The sequence below is a fragment of the Lissotriton helveticus genome, chromosome 3_1 (assembly GCF_964261635.1).
Source record: "Lissotriton helveticus chromosome 3_1, aLisHel1.1, whole genome shotgun sequence".
NCBI lineage: Eukaryota > Metazoa > Chordata > Amphibia > Caudata > Salamandridae > Lissotriton > Lissotriton helveticus.
The window spans coordinates 1,765,690,544-1,765,712,083 of NC_136061.1; the positions used below are offsets into that span (position 1 = coordinate 1,765,690,544).

A 21,540-nucleotide genomic window follows, 5' to 3' on the forward strand; every position below is an offset into this window, starting at 1 on the left:
GAAATGTTGCGTTGCAGGAAACCTGGTACCAAAATTTTTCCTTGGTGGTTGAAGTCAAAAGACTCTGGGTATTTAGAATTGGATATGAATAGAATTAGAGACCGTGTTGGTAAATACCAAAACAAAATGGTTAGGAACTCTTCCCCCAAATTTGTTTCGCCCAAAATTTCAGTTGGTGACTTAGTCAGAGTGAAGTTTGGCGGCATCATCCCCAAAGGCATTTCCAAGTGGTCTTCGCCTGTCAAGGTGACAGAGGTTTTTAGCAAAGCTGTGAGGGTTGAGGGTGGTAAGATATGGAATTTTAGGCGTGTCTCTGTTTGCAAGTCAAATGTTATAAATGAGAGACTCGTCCATTCTGATCCCAATCCATCTGATTCTAGTTTTCAAGGTTCCCATGAAGCTTTTGATAATCTGCATTTTTCCCAAGCTCCCCTTCCCCAAAATCGTCCTAACAATATTCCTTTTCAGACTGTCCTGTCCAACACTCATGATGTTGGGTCTCAAAATTCTCATGATACTGTTTCTCAAGATACTTTTGATGTTGTTTCTCAAAATTTTGCTTCTCAGGCATGTTCTCCCCAGCCTGCCAATTTACGCTGTAGTTCTCGTGTAAAGCATGTTCCTGTAAAGCTAAAGGATTACGTTTGCTCTTAATGTTTCAAAAAAAAACAAAAAAAATTTTTTTTTCTTTTTCTCTTTCTTTCAATTTCTATTATAAGGTTTATTGTTTTTTTTTTTTTTTTTTTTTTTTTCGGTGGGAGGTGTGTAGTATTCCTATTTGATGTCATTTCTAGAACCATTGATGTCACTTAGAATGCTGCTGTGTCTAGAGCTCATTCTGCCGTGAGCTGCTCCTGTGTTAACTGCCTGTTTCTACTTGTGGATGTCAAGTTGTCATTCCTACAATAAAAGCTGTTACTCCAAACCTACGCTTGGATTCAATTACTACAGGTGGGCTATGTCCCTTGGTGTTTACTCCTCTGTTTCGCTAGCGTCTGCACTTTCTCCTTTTTCGGGGCGGGTGGGCTGTACGTGTGGCGTCCACTTTATTTGTTTGCTGGTGTTTTTCCTCTATTCTGCACCTGGTATGGGCGTGTGAGGTCTTTGGGCTTTGCCCTACTGTGGTCGTCTGCTTGCGTGGGGGGCTATTTCCCTCCCGCCCCCCCCCCCTTCTTTTCTGTATATGTTGCATGACGCGCTGTTAGATATGGTTGCTGCCTCCTTTATATAATGTAAAATGAAACCTCTTTTATCCTGGCGCTGGCGATGTAACGACTTTATTTGCATCCATCCTGTATTCTCCCTATCGTATACATTGCTTTGTTATTTTGATTCTCCTGACTTTGCGGCCGGCCCCTGTGGTTGTAGGCCGGCGCTTGTACTTCTACGTGTCTTTCAATAAAGGTTTTTAAAAAAAAAAGAAAAAAAAAAAGAAATCTGAAGTCATTCAGTGTGGCGTAGGGGGTTTGGATTTGCACCCTGATATTCTCTCTTGTTTAAACACCAAACCCAAGAGATATTTGGGTGTTTATTTCTCAGAAAGTATAAGTGAATTATATCATTTAAATTTTGTCTAGCTTTTACGAAAAACTCAGGATTTGTTCTCACGCTGGAACTCTCTTCCACTATCTATTTTGGGCCGGGTTGAACTGATTAAAATGTCTGTTTTTCCTCTTTTTAACTTTCTGCTCTCGACCATGCCATGTATTTTATAAGGCTCTTTTTTTACCCGAGAAGAGACTATGTATATAACTTTTCATTGGGCAAAAAAAAACACGAATTGCACTTAGTACTTTATACGAAGAATAGGAACAGGGAGGTATAGCTCTTCCGAATCTCAAGGACTATTACTTTACATATTTTGCACAATATATATCGATATTAAGTCTCTACAACAATCAAATCTTTTTATTAATAGTTTTATGAATCTAATGTGCAAAGAAAGCCAGATCCAACTCCCCTTTGTCAATTTTTAAATCCCCTAAACTGGTTCGGTATTAGTGCCTACGATGTTTTTTTTTTTAAAACGTCAGGCTCTTTATAAAAGATATTCCATCCCTGTAATTAATTCCGTTACCCCGTTGTCTGGCCTTCTGTTATTGTCAGGGATTAGACAATCTTCAGAATTTACACTAAAGTGGGCCACAGGTGTATTTCGCAAAGTTTCAGATTTTTTGAGGAATGGAAGATGGTTGACTATGACTGAAATGTCACAATTGATTGTTAACGATTTTCTTCTTTCGGGGTCATAGAGTATTTTTAGTAAATTCCTTAGTGAATTAAACTTAACTCAAATTTGCAAACAACATCATCTAGTTCATGAACTTTTAGAGGATACAGTTGGTAAAAAACCCGGGGCATGGAAAAAGTGTTTAGCCTCAGTTAAGGGCCCCGATCTTGGGCATAAGGCAATAGCAAAATGGATGAAACATGAAGAATTAGAAATTTCCGCCAGTATGTGGTCAGCTATTCATAGACTTAATTTCAGTACGCTAAGAGGTACGAATTGGCGAAGGATGCTGTTCTGTAGTAAATGGCAACTTTACCGAACCCCTCTTTCCCTCTCTAAAATGTATACCAATCAATCGGCGTACTGCTTTCGCTGTATTAATCATCCTACAGCCAATTGGTCACACATTAGGCTGCCATGTCCTCGGATTCAGAGGTTCCGGGAGGATATTTTTTGTCACCTTAAATCTGAATGTAGTATTCTATTATAAGTAAATAATTTGTTAATTATTATAGGTTTTGATCCAGATCTTCTCTTTCCTGATAAGCTTGTTAAATTTGTATACATTGCAATGGCAGTAGCCAGATCACTTTTGTTGCAAAGATGGCGTACTGATCTTATACCCTCTGTCCATGAATGGGCCCACAAGATGAAAGCAGTTAAAAAAAGTGAACGTACTTACGCCTTACGAGTAGGGGGGCTTAAGAAGTTTGAAAGCATGTGGGCCACATACTACGATTAGGATTGGGAGTGGATACTGCTTTATGCTTGTTGTAACAAGGCTTAAATGGTTCCTGTTTGTTTTTTAATTGTTCATGACCTTTCAGTATTTTTTTTACTATTTATTGATCTTGTATTCTAATATTTTGCCTAAAAGAAAATTATTTTTATGAATGTATGGGTTTTAATGTATTTGTAAATTGGACTTCAATAAAAAATAAAAAAAAAGACAAATTATATCAGTCTCAATATGCACAAAAGGCCAAGAGCTCTTCAGAGATTCTTACATCCCAAGGGTACAAATTCAGTACCTAAAGTACAAGCTTTCAGTGCAATGGGAGTACACAAAAGGCTGACTTTACATTTCGAGGTGACTGCACTTGGAGAGAAAAGGGAATGTGTAATGCATGGACACAGAAACCTGTTCACTTTAGCCAGCTTCCTCCTAGGGTCTTCTTTAGGTTCGACATCTTGCGCCATTGGCTGACAGTCACAATTACCATTATCTGCATCACTGGCGCAAGAGCACCTCGTGCTACACTAGAGGTACATACATATGCATGACCGAGTGGGGAAACACATATGGTTGAGAGTGAGCAAAAGATGCATGTGCAGCCCAAGGTAGTGGATCACCTACTCGAGGTAGAGTAGATGATGTAATCCAGTGGAAGAGTACCTGATGAAGGAATCCCTGGTAGAAGGACCATCACAGTAACTTGAGTGCATGTTCCATGGCATAGTGGACCTGGTCGCCATGTGTATTTTATTAGATACATGTGTGTTTATTAGATAATTTTACATAACTATGTTCCCATGCACTGTTCACTGGGATAGTAACCCTAACACTCTTACAGTCATAGTGATCCATGAAATGTCTCCATCGTGCACGCTTCTCAGAACAGTGTGCACACAAACTTTGCATTGTCATACACCAGGAAAAAATAAATTTGAGGGACCATCTATGTTAGATTTTAGTGGGTCACTGTATACATTAACTGCATATGCAGAGAATCTAAATGAAATTAATTTACATAGTGATGGGTTCTCCTGAAACTGTTGTGTGAAAAGAGGAATTCTGGACCTTTGCTGGACACTTTAAAGTGCATTGATACGCAAATGTATATAGCAGATTTGGGGCAACTCAGCACCTTTAATCTGTCTATATCACTGTTCTCTGTTCATGCATTGAATCTACACAATGCCAGATGAGTCTTTAATCTATTTCTGCTTCTTGATTCTACTTTATTGTGTATATGGCAATGAGATTCTATCTATGGGTCCTAGTGTAAAAAACATTCTAGGCAGGGCTTATGCAGAGTGGGGTGTTGACAACAGGACCAAGGGGAAGACCAGACATAATGAGAGGGTTAAAAAGCTCTCTGACATTGGATAGTACAGAAAGGAAGATTATTGTTGAGGCAACCAGAATGGCAGCCCCTGAAATGAGAATTCATGACCCCTTTTGCTTATGAGAGAGAATTGCATGCAACACAGACTTGGACTTCAATAGCCCAAGGCCAGACGTGCGCTGCTGTTTGAAAATACTGTAAATATTGGGCCTGGTAGGTCAGGAGTTATAAGTACAGCACCTTGGGTTAGCACAGGACCGGAATCAATCAGGGATCTCATCATGGCCATATGAAGATGAAGTGGTATGAACAGGATAGCTGTCTTGAGATGATACATATGACAGAATCCCCCAAAACACTCCTTTAATATGTGAGCCCATGGCTAGATTCCCTTCACAAATGACACATAGTTTTGTGGCCTTATTTTTTTGCAAAGAGAATCTCGGTTTAAAGAAGGAAGAGTTGATGTACCTTTCAGCAAATTCTTTGCAGCTCAATAGCGGGACCTTGGTTAAGCATCACTGAGTTGGAGACTGCAACTGTTCATCCAAACTCCTGCACTTCTGTTCCCCACTGGTCTTCTCATGTGCATCACAGTCAAATGGGTAAGTTGTCATGTCATCCACATATTAGTGAAATGTCATGTCTCTGGATCAGTAAGTTTATACAGGGTTTCATGAAGATGTTAAAAGCAGAGGGGACCATGGGTAACGCAGGTGCGCCCACATTTTGCCACCTCTGGCACATATTGGCATGCTCATAACTTTTCTCTCTGCTTGCTTCCTGTCAGAAAAAAAGCCATCATGTTAATTTTGCCTCGTCTATCTAGTACACTAGAGTGTAATGATCCAAAAACTGAAGGACTTCAACAACATCGTAGACTGAGTGCTAGGATGCCCCATTTTGTCTGATCAGGCTTATTTTAATTATGTTTAACCCTGTGCGGTGAACTCTGCTCCGCTTGCCGAGTTTGCGGAGTTTTCTGCACTCCCCGTTACACGGAGCTTGCTGAGTTTTTTTCCTTGCTCACGTTCGTCAACATCAAGTTTGTGAGCATGAGTGTGGAAAATCAACATCCCGGTGAGATTCTCAATGCAGGGGGTCAGGTTTCTCATTGCGAGTGGTCGCATATGCTCGTGACAGCTTGTGTTGAACTGCCCGTTCGTGTTGGGAAGGCTGCTGCTCGAGTAAAAATCTATTTGAGCGGCAGAAAAGGAAAGCAGGGACTGCTTGCACTGTGCATGGTGCCATTTGCAATGATAGCACAGTGCGGACAAGCATCTGGCACTGTGCAATCACCCCGAACGGCATTTTACTATCATATTCGCGTAGTGCAGCAGAGTTTTTTTTGCACTTCGCGGATTTCCGCGTAGGGCAACTCCGCAAACTCCGCCAAGGGTTAATTATGTTACTGATTTTGGCCCCACAACTCCTCCTTCCATTAACGTACCACCCTATCTGTAAAAAAGGGTCTTCTTAATCCAAGGATTACTCTCTACACCGTGTCATATTCTGTTCCCCCTATTCTAAAACCACACCTCTGTTTGAAAAAGTACAACTCTTCTACAAACGTAAAATGGTAAAATGTAAACATCCCTTGGATGTTTACATTTTTCCCTGTTATATTTCTCCTCTCTCCCCATTTACACTCGCAATATAGAGTGACGCATTTGCATCCCGCCTGCTAACTCTGAACAAACATTGAAGTCTTCACAAATCGAAATCTAGGCCAATGCCTGACCTTTATGTTGGATTTCCCAAATTAGTGCTTCAGTCTTCATTTGCCGAAGAATTAGATGAGTGCCTTGTTAGGAAGACAGAACACAACCCAGTACTTCCTAATGTCATTAACTTCCATTGCAGAAGGGCCCAGAATATACCTTACTTGGTGTCTGTGAATTTGTCATTTTAGTGGCATCTTCAACCAGCAGACTTCTAACACGATGTATAGACTTTCTAATTTGGGAGCCCTAACCAATGGATCACACTTCTATCTTTACCAAATAAATATGAGACCCCAGGCTATATAAATAACTGTCACAAGTTGATACCCATGATGCTGTCACAATGTGCCTGTCATATTCTGTTAAACTTGGGTATAGATCATTTTAGCACTCTAAGGCATGTCATTCAGTCCCTGCCGCAGATCATTCTGTCACATCCTGCTTCACAACATTCCATCACATTCCGACACAAATCATTCCGCCAGAGGCCGTTCTAACTGACTGCCATGCACAATTGTCTTCCACTCTTCTGTACATCATTCGCTCAAGCTGTGCCAAAAATCTGTCCCTCACGCTTACAGGTTCATTTAGAGATTCGCAAGAGGGTCACTGGGTTCACTGGGTCAGCGGTGGCCGACTCTTGCCTTCCGGTCGAAGACAGCCTGACATATTTACAGGATCTCACTACGTCAGAGGACGCCATTTTGCTGAGCCAGTTTCTACCAGGGTGCACGAGTACTTTGGGCGAAACTAGGTATCTCATACCTTGATGTTGTGGCCCGACAAGCCGAGCGGAGTTGTTTGAAGAAAAAAACGTATCTGATTTGCAGTGCGTTTTCTGTTTGTGCTTTGAGTCATTTTTTAGGTTTCAACTACGTACAGCTGTCATTGATTTTACTCATCCAAGTCTGTGATTCATTCACCCAGCAGGAAAAAACAAGCATTGGCAAAGCCTGTAGGTCTCGCTTTTGGAACTTGTTGGCTTTGCCATTTGCTTTTGTTGGTGCTGTATGCAGTGCTTTAAATGGAACAAAATAAGTGCAGGTACTCATTAAATTGAGTTAGGGGCGTGGCAGTGGGCGGGGTTGGAGGCGGGGTGAGACATGATGATACAAAAACATTCCTGTTGAGTATTAATGTTGTCCTTATAGTTGTCTTAAACTTTTCATATGTGCAGAGAAGGGCATTTACACCAGTTGCAGGGCATACCAAAACATGTGAGAAATGTATGAAAATAAACAAAATGTGCTAATTCGTTACACAAAATGAATGACAAACACCACATGTTAATATTGACTTGTTTCCCAATATTTGCAGCTTCTTAATGCCATACTGTTCCTACTTGCTTGCATTAGGCGCAATCCTTTTATATTCAAGAGTGCACACACACACAAACAAAACAAGTATTCCACGCATTTCTTTTAAAATACCTCCTGTGTGTCCCGATTCTCTTTGCTCTGATTTCATTTCTCTCTCACACACAAACAAGCAGACAAACACTCTCTATCAATCTTTACATCTCAAACCTCTCGATCCCTCCCCCTCACTTCTCTCCCATTTGTATCTAACTCCATCCCACTCTCTTAACTCCAATTGTATCCTATCAATCTCTACCATCATTCTCTCTATTTCTCCGTGCCTCTCTTACTTTTTCCATAGCTATATCAATCGCTTCCCCATCTCTGTCTGCGCTTTCCCCTTTTGTCTATCTTTGTCCCCTTTAAACTCTTCTCTGCATCTTTTATCTCTGTCCCTTCACTCTTCGCCTTCTCTCACCCCATTATCCGTCCTCTCCAATCAGCAGATGGCCCCACGGACGGTAAGCTTTCAGTGGCAGTGAGCACTGCTGGGTCGTGGCAGACTGTGAGCACTGCTGGGTCGTGAACATGTGCAATGTGCAGCAGGGTGAGAAAAATACTGGCCTCTGATGGGAAGGTCAGTATTCCACCTCTCACCTCACCTGGGCACGAGGTAGTCCGCCTAGTTAATCCCCACCACCTCATCCCCGCCATCATGGACTCAATGTCACACCAGGCAGTCGGGTGGGGGCTGATTTGCAGGGGCAAGTAAGTCAGAGGAAAGACAGTCTGACCCCAGTGAGAGGCCAAGGGGTGAAAATGGCCCTTGTTACCTGGGGTCTTATGTGGCCACTCCTGAGCTGCCTCCCACCCCCACCCCCGACTTCCCCCCAACTCATTCAGTCTGCACACATTAGTGTGCCCCAGGCAGAAAATATCCCATACACTATCTTACAAGATGTCCCAGCATGGAGGCTCGGCAGGCGGCTGTTGAGGACAATGGAAAGTTTCATCTGGGTGGGGAGGGAGCAGAGGCCCACTTGACGCAGCAGCAGGCCGCCGTTTAGGCCCCATCGTGCCACTTGTCACAGCTGAATGTCAATGACACAGACAAACGGCAAAACGGCAAACATGCTGCAAAAAAAAAAAACCAGGAGCACAGCTGGCCCTCGGTACCAGCCCAGTGCCAACCTTGTCGATTCCACCCTGAGTACCGATACTCTCCTTGGCAGTGGAGAAGTGCCGGGACTCAGTACTGGTGAGTACCGGCCCATTTAAAGCACTGGCTGTATGGCATTGAGAGGGTGGGTGGAGAAGCACAAGAGGGAGAGAGCATAGTGCCAACACCGTCATCCGCTCCCCCCACAACATTTTGCACTTGCCCATATAATGATTACACCGAACACATTGCTTATGGGAAAATAACTGCTGCAGGTTTATTTACATACAACAAAAGTATGCAGTTTTCTGGGTTCTCTTACGGGCGAACCGGGACAGGCAGCCTCTCGCTGCCCCACCCGCCTAATGAGCCAGCCAGCACGGTGAGTCGACGCCCGGACAGTGCAGCACCTTTGTAGATCCCCTTCCGGATCACGTGATCATGTCTTATACTCCCGCCCTTTTCAGGGCGGAGCGTGGTATGGTACACCCCCGGTTGGTCAGGCCCCCAACCGCCCGAAGGACTAACGGGGCGCCGTCGCGGTTTTTCCGGAACCTGCCTGCGGCTCCAGGTCTTTGGCTCTGGCACCCCTACTGTGCCAGGCAGAGGTACCCTTACTGTACTAGTCTGCAACAGAGGTACTCTTACTGTACCCGTCTGCCTCCAGATCGCCCTGTAACTCTGCCTGCAACACAAAAGAAAACATTAAAACATCCAAATTGCCCGCCGCCTGCCCAGCTGCTGGGTACGAGGATAGGGTGGGTGCACCGAGGCAGGCACTAGAGGGCTACCCACTCCCCTTGTCCCCGGGAGCTGCTCTCCCCCCATGATGGATGCAGCCACGGCGGGGCCGGGCACAGCCGCCCAACTTCGGAGAAGGGGGGCACAGCACTCACCGCAAAAGCACGATATCCCGGGGTCACGTCCGAAACGGCGACAGGGTGAGGGGACAAACAGCAAGGCAGGCAGGCAGAAGGACGACCGGAAAAGAGGTCGACCTGGAGGCGGCAGGGGCCTAAGTACCCCTGCCTGCCCCTAGGCGTCCCCTCCCCTGAAAGCACGTCACTGGTGCAACCACCCACGGGGAGGGGCTGGTGAGGCCTCCGAGAGCCTCCTCATCCTAGGGGACAGGGGGGGCTCCGACTAGTAGGCACTAGAGGGCTGCCCTGCTGATGTCCCCCTGCGGGGGACGCTGGCAGCTGCATAGTGCCAACACCGTCATCCGCTGTCCCCACAACATTTTGCACTTGCCCATATAATGATTACACCGGATACATTGCTTATGGGAAAATAATTGCTGCAGGTTTTTATACATACAACAAAATGAAGCAGTTTTGTGGGTTATCTTACGGGCGATCTAGGGCAGGCAGCCCCTCGCTGCCCCACCCACCTAATAAGCCAGCCGGCACGGTGGGTCGGCGCCCAGACAGTGCAGCACCTTTGTAGATCCCCTTCTGGATCACGTGATCATGTCTTATACTCCCGCCCTTTTCAGGGCGGGGCGTGGTATGGCACACCCCCGGTTGGTCAGGCCCCCAACCGCCCGAAGGACTAACGGGGCGCCGTCGCGGTTTTCCCGGAACCTCCCTGTGGCTCCAGGTCTTTGGCTCTGGCACCCCTACTGTGGCAGGCAGAGGTATCCTTACTGTACTAGTCTGCCGCAGAGGTACCCTTACTGTACCCGTCTGCCTCCAGATCGCCCTGTAACTCCGCCACAGCTCTGGAGGAGGCTGCCGTCGATGACAGAGCCCCCCACCTCTGAGTTCCCTACTTACATCCAGCAGCTTCCAGTGCCTCCTGCACATCACTTACACCAGGTTTGGTGTCGAACTACAAGATTGTGCGTCATATTTTTCGCTATAGTCTTTTTTGGTGGCTTTGCGGGGGTCCATCTGTGTCCCTGTAAATGCTGTGTCACGCACTTCAGCCCTAAAATGTCCTAGCCCGTCCCTCAAAGACAGCCCGCTGCCCCCCGCAGCTCAGGCGAAGGGTTATGGCCCAGGACACCCCACTCTGTGTTTCTAACATAATCACCTCTACAGGCTCCATCGATTGTGATTGGCTACCCCTGCCCTGGTAGGCCTGTCAGAGGCCAATCCCCCACCTTTGGCGACTCTCTTGCCATGGGGTTTGTGTCCTAAGCACGGGTGTCCTTGCATATTTGCCGTGGAACAAGAGGGAAACCCACAACGAATACTTGCCCGTTTTTGAGCAGTGGGAATGCCCAACAATCCTTCTTCAATCATATTTGCCAAATTAAGCTCTGCCCCCATGCTCCCCTCAGCATATTGCACCCAAACCTATAAAATAAAATAGCTGTCCGCTTCTGCCAAAGCCTGGCTGTAGGACGGGACTTTTTGTCTGTCTAGGATGATCTCGAGGGTCCATCCCTTGGTGCCTGCTTGCAACACTTAACCCATTCCATTAGTTGGACAGCCCACTATCTGGCCGCTAGCTACTCAGACATGAGTATAAGGCCAGTTTGAGTTTTGCATAGGCAACGTCCCTACTAACACTGTGTAGAGTATCTCTTCGTGTTTATCACATGTTCTATTCGTCCCCTTTTGCCTGGCACTTGTTGGACCCTATGAAGCTTTTAACAAGCACCGTATGCAACTGTATATACATGTTGTGCAACTAGGAGAACTGTTACTTCATCACTTGTACTTCCTGGCGTGTGAAAACTGCAACAGGAAACCTTACTTTAGCACCTGAATAACAAATAAAATACTGTCTAGGTGAAAGCTTACCAGTGGACTTAACCAAGGGCCCTCCACTGCGTGTCAACCCAAGTTGTTGAAATGTTTAACTGTTAAATATTGCCTGCCCACATCCTGACCCTTCAAATAAAATGAGTCAAGACAATTGCCTACATGGCCATAAACGCACCAACCGGTGTCCAGAGAAATTAGACAAGTAGAGTCTTATTGTATCAGCCAGACCGAAAGCGGAGCCAGACTAGAAGGTCCTAGTGGGGTCTGACTGGAGGAGGTATGTGTGGCTAAATCAGGCCCAAATCTCTGTGCAATTGATCCCGCATCACCATCTTGCCAATGGGCCTGAGTGTAAGAAACTGGTGATGCTGTGGTGCAACTTATGTGAATGTCTCAGCGTGGGCCGGAAAGTCGCTCTTACAGAAGTCCAGGCTTGACAATACCGTTGCCCCTGACCACCTGGACATGCCCTCTCCCCTGCTGTGTGCAAACCCCATAGTGTGTCACAAGTCCTGACCTTCAGATAAATACTGGAAAAGACCCCTGGGCACCCCTCTAATGATTACCATACCAGTCTTCTGCCAATCTACCCATGTGGTTATCCCTCCTGTCATCTATGAGTTGAGGCCAGTAGTTGAATAAGGTAATTGAGCACCACTTGGCTGAAGTGTAACGGTCATGGTACTTGCACAACCGCTACACTTAACACTGCTTCTACTTCTCCCCTACAAGAAGTCTGAACCGAGTTGCCACCTTGCCCCCCAAGAGCACTTAACCAGGAACAGCCTTCAGGCTCCTAGCACGGAGCACGCCCTGGCAATTCCTGCTTACGTTCCCACCTTTCCTTGTCAGAGTGGTGCCTGTGAACTTGACCTGGTTGTCCTGCTCCAAGCCCTGGCAGGCCGGACTGCTAGGCGTGGTTTGACCATGATAAAATGGAACCCGTGCATTTCTGAAAGAGAGAACAAATCCATGAAAACAGCCCCTAACCAGCACTGACTGGTAAGCCTATTGCTAACTTTTACCAGTAAAATATTTTTTGAAACCGGGAGCACGGAGGAGCAGGGAGGCCGAAATCTCACCCAAAGATATCCTGTTCTAAAGCATGAAAAGAACTGGATGACTACCCATCATCAATGTACCACATTTAGAGACCAATCCGAATAATAGGGTCATATTATTGAAAGAAGCCTCTTCCATTATCAAACGGTGTCCCCTCCGTGCACTTAGAGGATCATATATTCGATCCATAAGATACGAAGTCAAATGTTTTTAAAGTCCTGAAGAAGGTGTCAAGATTGAATAGCACCGAAACGCCGCGTCGACTGTTTTTTTGACTGTACCTATATTCACTGTACTACCACTGTTGGTGGTTTTTAAATTTGTTTTTTTTATCGTTTTTTAATCGTGTTTTAGATTGTAACCCTATAGGGAGGAAAATAATAAATTTTCTACTGATTTTTTCCTTGTATCTACTAGTTGTTTTACTTTAGTTGCATGCTCTTTTTTGTAATTAAATCAACGATGGGTTTATGTAATAATTCCATCATTATACTAAGACCTCCCCAATAATCGTTTCTCCAGCGATCCTAGCCTGCTACGTCTCTGACAGGGACTAAAAATCTTTCTCTGATGTAAGATCCCCTTCCCTGATAGATACAACAGGGGAACCTCCTATACCTTTGAGTCGTGATTATCTGCAAGAAGGCCTTTTATTATAGCAAGTTCTATTCTCGATAACAATGGAAGTGTCTTCCCATAGTGTTCTTGTGGTTAGAGAGTCCGCCATTTATTCCAGTATTAACCCTCTACCTGTTTTTGGTACTCTTTTGTAACCTGTACATGTCACTTTTATCTCGAAACACACTGTTTGCTACCTCTTACATTGTGTTTGCTTCTGGTACTTGCACAAGTGCCACCCTTACTTACGTAACGTTTGTTCTTGTGTATGACTGTCTGCCATGTATTGCAGTCTTATACCTCTACTTGCACCATTAGCTACATCATGTATAGTTGCCCACGTTTGTCACTTTGCTTCATGTGACTTAGCGTTACAATATGTAAGGTGTTCACTTATAGTGCTCCCATGTATCAGTTCTGTCCTTATTGAGAAGCGCCTGACACCTACGGGTAGAGTCTGCGCTATGTAGAGGCATAAAATAGTGAGTATGTGAATGTGAACTGCAGCGGGCTGCGGGCTCGAAGTATGCCACTCCAACCACTAATATCTGAAGTAACTATTGTGCTTCTACCATTTTTATGTGAATTGGAACTATTCCGCTTTCATCATAGATGTAATGCATGGGTCTGGAGTGTCTATGTTAGGTGACTGGTTTTATTGAGAGGCACTCTGACACCTTCGGCTATGAAATGCCCATTAAATAAAACCCAATTAAATGTGTGCTGGCAAAATGTGATGCAGTGTGCGCAACGAAATTCGTTTTATTCATTTAAATGTTTACTTACCTGTAAAACTCCGTAATCCATACATTACTACCCCCCACCCTGCCCCTCCCCCTGCCCATGTCACCGCCCTGCAGTAACTCCTACTGCCGACCCCTACTGTTAGAACCAGATAAATGGGAATACTGGAAGGAAACCCAGAGTGTACCACCTCATGGTTACATAGTTATGAAGATAATGGAGACGGTACCTATTGTCTGATCAAGTGGTTCACACAGGGACAGGCACCAGCCCAACATAAATATGATTGCAGAAGGGATCTTATAACAAATGTGGCAACAGGAATATCAGATTCACATTGATTTCGATAGTGGATGTAGGTGCCTGTCAGTAACATAGAAGTGGGACAAATCTGTCTCATAGTTGCCACACTTATCTACTCTCTAGAGGATGAAGCAATGGCCATGCAGGCAACAACGTCAATGTGTTGATTTTAGGGACTATGGAATCTCATCATTTAATCCTAGTTCGTATGTATGTAATCTGAAGGCTGATCGATGTTCCTTATTCAGGAGTCTCTCTTTGATATCCGGGCCTTCAGGTAGTTTTTCGATGATCAGCCTCACTAAATCGTTGGGCGTGTGCTTTTTTTTCTATATAGTGGTTGGTCAATTTTGTTGCGGCATGTCAACATCAAATGGTGCTTCTGTGTTTGTCGATTCACACTTTGACCAGTCTCGTCATGTCTAAATTTTACAGATTGCATGAGCATAGAATGAGGTTTACACAATTTTGTGTGCTGTAATTTGTATGTGTGTGGAGTTGCCATTTCCTTTGCAGTCCTAAATCTGTTTTTTGAATGGCTTTGCCATTTGGCAATTATTGCAATCCAAAAGGGGATAGTGTTCAATCACCCTTGGGATGCCGCATAGTGTATTCTCTGGTGAAGTATCCAGAGATTTCCAAAGTCTGTGTTGAACAAGAGTATCCCTTTAATTTCATGACCATTTAAAACCAAACAATTTTCCTGGTAGATTCAATTTTCTGGCATTGAGAATATCCCACTTTTATTTTATGATTTTCTTGACCTCATTTGAGGTGGGTGTAAACGTGGTCATGCATGTCATTGTATCAGCAGGGGTTTCAGTTTGCTCACTGAAACAGCCTCCCTGTTGGTGTTTTCTGCCGGTTTTTGCACCTGTTATATGATGGATAACCCTTTGATGTCAGTCTCTTTGAAAGAAGCTCTTCTTGGTCACTATAATCATCAAGACTGTTACGATTCTGCAGAGTCTTTGAAACTCGCCAAAGGGTAGGTTCAGGCGTTATGACCTGGGATGGTAGCTGTCGAATCTCAAAAGACGTTTTTTTCATGGAATGTCTTGGTTGTGAAGGTGCCCCCTTAGATATTGGTGGTCACGTCCAGGAAAGAGATCTTGTTAGAAATCGTGGGAGAAATTCTCAAACAGAGGTTTAAAGTGTTAATCTATATGAAGAATGTGTTTGATCTTCATGTTTCCCCTTTCCAAATTATCAGAATATCTTCAGTAAACCTGTGCCATGATGCTAATTCCATTTTGCATGGGTTATCATCATTACAGATTAAATCCACTACAAAATTATTTGTATACAAGCAAGCTAGACTCGGGTCAAAAGTGCTTCCCATTGAAGTCTTAGGCATTATAGATATAGGTGGCCTTTAAATTGAAATAAATTCTCTTTAAAAGTCATTTAAGCACAAATCAAATTAATTCCTCAAATCACCCTTCTTTACTTGCAAGATGCCCCACTCCTGTCTATTAGCAGTAGGTCGCAATTGTGGAATGCTAAGGCAGGGAAGAGGCCATTCATTTTGCACAACTAACGTTATTTGTAAGGAAATAACTATTATGTACTGTCACTAACTGTGGAACCAGCTTCTTTAACCACAGATTAAAAGAAAATTACTATAGATAATTGAATTGCATGCAATAAAAGCAACAGTTCACTAAAGAAGACTCTCCCATGTTTAAAATCATAAATTAAATATGCAGCATACGTACCTCTATTTAATTCTGAGAAATCAAGACCTCACTCTCGCACCGTAAGAGAACAGCTTAGAGATTTGGAGTCAGGTGGGCGCGTGGCTCATTCGGAAGAGCTGCCACTTAGCATGCAAATTGCAGACCTGCATCTGACTAGGTGTTTAAAAATATGACAAACGCAAGTGGTGGGATGGGGTGAGGTGAAGTGTTATTCTTTGGCTAATTTAATCCCGTAAATTGGTTAATCATAAGGTGCAGTGCCTAGTCAAGTGCGACATGAGTTATCAAAAGGGCGGGCTCTTCCTTCCTTGCTCAAGCAGGCCATGCTCTGCTGGGTTTTAGAGAACGTCAGGGCTTTGTTTCAGTGGATGTGGGCTTGAATAGTGCTTGCCTGCTCGAAGGCGACTTCAAAGCACCTGTTGTCACTTCACTCCAAGTAGTGCAGATAAAATGTATGCAGTTTCAAAGCCCCATGTTTATTGGGTTATTTTTTGCACTGATAACTTTAACTCTACACAGTGAAGAATAAGGTGCCAAGAAAATTGCATACAAAAATCTCAGGAGTGAGCGGTATTTTCACTATTCCTACCTTGTGCACAAAATGAAATAAAAAGAACAAAACTACACTTGATTTTTTATTTTGCACACGACTCGGAATGAGGATCTCAGAATCACTTTTAGTCAGGGATTTTTAATTGTTTAAAACCTTGCTGACCTTCAAAAATACTGAAGTATACAAAAATTCTCTTTGGAGCAGGATCGAAACTGATTTGCATATGGCTGGTTCCAAACTGAGGTGGCATGGTTTGCAAAATACCAATGTATTGGGATGCAGCCCAAGTAACTACCAGTGGCTGAGATTTGCTGAAGCATTACATCCTTCACTTTTGTATATACTTTAGTGGGTAACCCTAAGTTGGATGGGTATGCTCAGATGTGTATCCTGTGCACACTGTGTCACTGGAACCAAGCTATGCCTGGCTGATGAGCCTTATTTAGGGCAACACTAGTTCTGGGTTGCTTGTGGTCCAGTTCAGGTATGACCTGGCTAGGCAGTTCAGGCTGGATTGTAACCCTTGGAGCAGGGTCAAGACTGATTTGTATATAGCTGGGCCCAAACTGAGATGTCATGGTGTGAAAAATCACAATGGATTGGGATGGTCCGAGTATTTACCAGTCACAGAGATTACCTCAAGTATTCCATCCACCTATTTTGTCTATAGGTTAGACCTCCAAACATAGGCATCAGGGGTGCATCATTAACATGTGCGCAGGTGTGGGGTACAGATATGCACCAGATTTTATGAGATTGCACTGTCTCTGAGTTAGTGCATGAGCTGGAGAGATCACAGCTTGGAAAACAGGGAGGCAAGCACTGCTTTTTGAACTCTCTGCAGCTCATGCACTAAGTCAGAGAAATCCCATGTTAAATATATTTGCTCTAGACAACGCAGCCCATAAAAACAGGTGCGCATTCATCTTACAATCCCTAGCCAATGGCGGAACATTTTGATTTTATGACAAGACTGAAGGATTTCTTAACTTGCTGCTTTTATTATAGCAGCCACGATTCACAGAAAAATGCATTTGCCAGAAAACCTTCGGTCAGAAACTACATGTTACGGGTAAATGAAACCACCAATCAGTAATCAGCTTAGTCTGTATATATGTCACCACTAAACCCCTGATGACGAGTTGGCCGGTACTGGGTGCACCGTAAATTTGCACACAAATTTACCATTATGATGCGGTAAATCCACTGTTATACTGTCCAATTGCCAGATTTCTCCAGTCTTAAAATCACACATATTTCCTAATTCTGTGGAGTTGAATGCATACATTTACCACCTGCTAAGAGCAGGAGTGTGGGGGCCTGGCTCCGGGTGGGATGAGAGGTGATGAAGAGAGGTTAGGGAGTAGGTGATGGGGGGGAGCATTGATCTGGCAGGGTGAGGAGCATTGTATGCTCCCCCCAGCCAGAAAAAAGGGAAATGAAGCTTGGCTGAAGGTGCAGCCAAAGGCTCATGCAATTTTACAATGTGGAATTACTGCACAGTAAAATCGGGCCCTGTATTCTAACACCCAATTGGACGAGGAAAACTGGTTGCAGGAGCACTGGCCCTCTAAGGATTAGAGAAAACAGAATTCCATGCGGTAATTCTGCAAATCCTGATTCGTAATAAAGGGCTAAGTAATATCATTTTTTCTTCCTCATCAGCCACGAGTTAAGTATTCCTCATCACTTTTTTCTATAATCTATTGTTTGAAATTTGTTTGAAATATGTTCTGTGTTGCATATTTATTGGTGCTTTGGGCATACTTGTGCTGTGCTTCACTGTAGCTGTGCTTCTCGTTTTGTTTCTATATATCGAGATAGATTTGTTGGCATTGCTTGCCCTTTCCTCCTGCCACTTTAGCTTGACTGTTAGAACACACTTTATATTTCATGCAATTACATTTTGTTTAAAGATATGACAGGAAGACCACGATAACCAGCATCCCTTGCAGTTGTGGCTTAGATACAGCCTTGGAGCAATTCACTAAATATAGGCCCCATGACTGCCCACATGCCCTTAAGGCTTGCTCGTAGGACACGTGTTAATGCCTTTCTGGGGGAGTATTGCAAAAATGTTTTGAAGAAAGGATGATGGTACTGTGCTTTAAAACTTAGATTGCTTGTTGCATAACGTAGCAGTAAGAAAACACAGTTTACACGACTCCAGCCCTTTTGGTTTCTAAACACTGGATTTTTATTTATCTATTTGTGTGGACTCTGCTGCAGTTGGTTTTTAGTGTAAATTTGTTATTATGATAGCGACAATAAATGATGGAAGGCCTGGTGTCCTTTCATAAGATTATACATTCCAAAAGGAATTCCTGATATAATAAAATTCACATTCTTTCCACTCTTCCGATTTAAAGTTGATGGGTTTAGATCTTTGCCCCTCTATTGGCAGTGCATTTACTGAAACCCTGGCCTACCCTGCTGGTAGAAGCAGGCAGCGTGCTTCCCACTCTTAAGCCTCACACTCTCTCGGTAACTCTGTCTCTCCAGCAAGGCACATTCAGACTTTATACAAAATAAGTAAATGCTCTTTAATTCTAAACATGTACATTCTGCTGTCCAAGTGCCTTCTATACAATCGATGTTCCACTATATCTCTATTAGCGGTTCTCAACCAGCCAAACACAATGACTAATGGGTGAATTATTTGATCCCCATACCTGTAGGTAGAATGTAAACAAAGAAATTACCTAATGTTATTTCTGAGATGGCACAAAAGGGTGATGTGATAATTGATACCACTAATTCAGAAATAGGGATGTCTTAAGGATTTTGAGGGCCCCTGCTAAACGTATTTTGGGTGCCCCTGTTAAGAACAGCATTGAATTTATGATCTAATTACAGCTCTTTCATACCCTCTTTGCCCAAGTACCGGTCACACTGGCAGGCACACAGGTCCAAATTCGTGTTTCCATCTAATATTCAGGGATAGTGACATGTGTTTTTACTATGCTAATACAGCATCAGCACACTAATTTTATTGCAAATAATCTGTGTGACCCTCTCCCGTTTCAAATATGTGAGGTCCTGTTTTCGATCCAAAATACATTAAGAGATGTTGGATTGCCTTGAAAATTTTAAACCCAACATTTGTCTGCAAAATGTCTGTAACAGACTGCCACACATTACCCATATTGAAAATAAATTCAAGGAAAAGAGTATTTAAAACCATCTATATTTAAGAATCATTCAAGGTCATCAGGACAGGGCTGCCTGCAGAATAGAGTCAGCTCTGCCAGCGGGGCCTCAGAAAGGTTGGGGCCCTGGGCCAGAGCCCACTTTGCCCATTCCTTAAAACGTCTCTGTAAAGACACTGATAATGGGGATGTTTCCAATTCTTTCAGTATGGTACTTAGTGGTTCTCCAACGCCCAACAATACTGACATTTGAACACACTCACACATCTGGAGGTAGAAAGCAAGACAAAGATCTAACTGTTTGTTGTTTTGAAGAATGCACAAAAGGATGATAACAATAATTATAATACCACTGATTCAGACAATAAAAACAGACATGGTTCCAATTGCTTTCTGGTTTGGACCTGACCCATCAAAAGGACAAAATATGTCTATTGCCCTTGTCCCTAAAGACAGAACTAGTGTCCGGCATTATGGATCCCAATGGTAACCCTATGTTTGTTCCAGCCCATATTCAGTGCCCCAGTTCCACAGAATCCCGTGCATTAGATCCTAGAGTGGTCACCCTTTGCACCATGTGTGCCTGTGACCCGTAGAAGGGTATTGAGACAGTGTCTGGGTCCGGATCTACAGATCCACTGAACACCCTGTTGCCACGGAATATCTGTGCTGGTGGACAAAATAGAATGTGCCCCCAGTTGTAGGACTCTGGAGAGAGACGGCACCACTTGGTCTGGGTGTTACAAAGGTTGGTAGATCTAACCTGCCTGAAAGACAGAGGGTAGATGGTAAGTATGGGATGCTAGCTGTTTAATCAATAAACAATGACAAATGAAATTGAGCTTACCAGTTTCTGCAGCGGACAGTACAGCAACAAGTCGTGAGCCAAGCAGGAATCCGACATAGAACCCCGGGACACAGCCGCAAACCCTAGATCCTGACTCTACAGATAAACAGAATAAGAGATGTTTCAAAAAAGGACAAATGAAGGATTAACCAGCATACCAAGGGAACAGAGAGGGAGGAAAAGAACAAACATGAGAAATGCCACCCACACCTGTGAAAACAAAATCAAAATAGGAATGCAATGCAATTCAGCGACTTATTGCCAGGTGAAGACCATACACCATAAGGAGTCTTAAGTAGGACTTCTACCCTCTTCACTCAGAAGAGATCGCAAACCCAGGAAATGAGTACGTTTGAGTATAAACTCAGATTAGCTGTCTAGTGTTTCAACACTTCCAATTTCCTCATGCCCATTCTCCGGAGCCTCCAGCACCTGTGAGCCTGAATCCTGACAAAGAGCTAGGATCAGCTTTCAGGTGTAGTTGATCCACCTGATAAGATTTTAGAACTGGCAGAGTAAGCTACTGTGTCTACTGGGATTCAGTAGATTATTACGTCTTGTTTAAATGTCCTCAATGGTCTCATTGTTTTGCTGGTCATTCCAATGTGCCTTTTTCATTGCAAAGGCACAAAGATTTGTTGCTTAAAATTCATTACAAATTGTGTGAGGTTGAGGCTTGGAGACTGGTCCAGCAGCTCTGGGTTTTTCTTTTCAGTAATTATTTTGCAAAGAAATGAGAATATATGTCAATGCCTTTCCTCTCAATAAAGAACAATACTATCTGAAAAAGGTGTTTAATAAACATGTTGTTGACGAAGCCAATAGGTTGAGGAACCATCACGACAACCATTACTTCTAGAACCAGGGCCAGCAGTATTCAAGTGATGGCAAGTTCCGAAAGTACCACTAGCCCTCTTTCTTTCTCCAAAAAGAAGACATTTCCCATACCACGGAGGACAAGGGGTTGCCAACTCTTCCCCTGTTAATTGTTTGTTTGCAAAGGTTTTATGTTTATTCACACTTAGCGAGAAATTTCAGATGGCCTCTGGTTTTTTCGACCTGTCAGGGCTTTTCAAAAAAGTTTTTCTCTGAGACCATCAGCCTGATTCATGTAGGTAAATTGCACTCGCAAAGGGCCAGATTCTGAGAATCTGGCCCTTAGCGAGTGCGATTTTTGCATTTGGTATTCATGATACCAAATGCAAAAATCGCTATGTAAGAATTCGCATATTTGCGTGGAATGGCATTTAAGGAATCTCTAATAGAGATTCCTCAAATGCTATTCATGACACAAAACAAAATAGCGATTTTGGACTTTTGGGGCCGCTATTTACCGACAGGTCAGACCTGTCGGTAAATAGCAAAAACTC

General features: G+C 43.7%; 1 long non-coding RNA gene across 1 annotated transcript in view; it reads right to left on the minus strand.

The window, feature by feature from the left end:
• Positions 1–20,258, minus strand: part of LOC144825128 (uncharacterized) — a 314,598-nt gene extending 294,340 nt beyond the window's left edge. Inside the window, exon 1 of the long non-coding RNA XR_013609291.1 lies at positions 20,171–20,258. This is a non-coding gene — a long non-coding RNA (uncharacterized LOC144825128). The remainder of the gene's footprint in view (positions 1–20,170) is intronic.
• Positions 20,259–21,540: the final 1,282 nt, after the last annotated feature.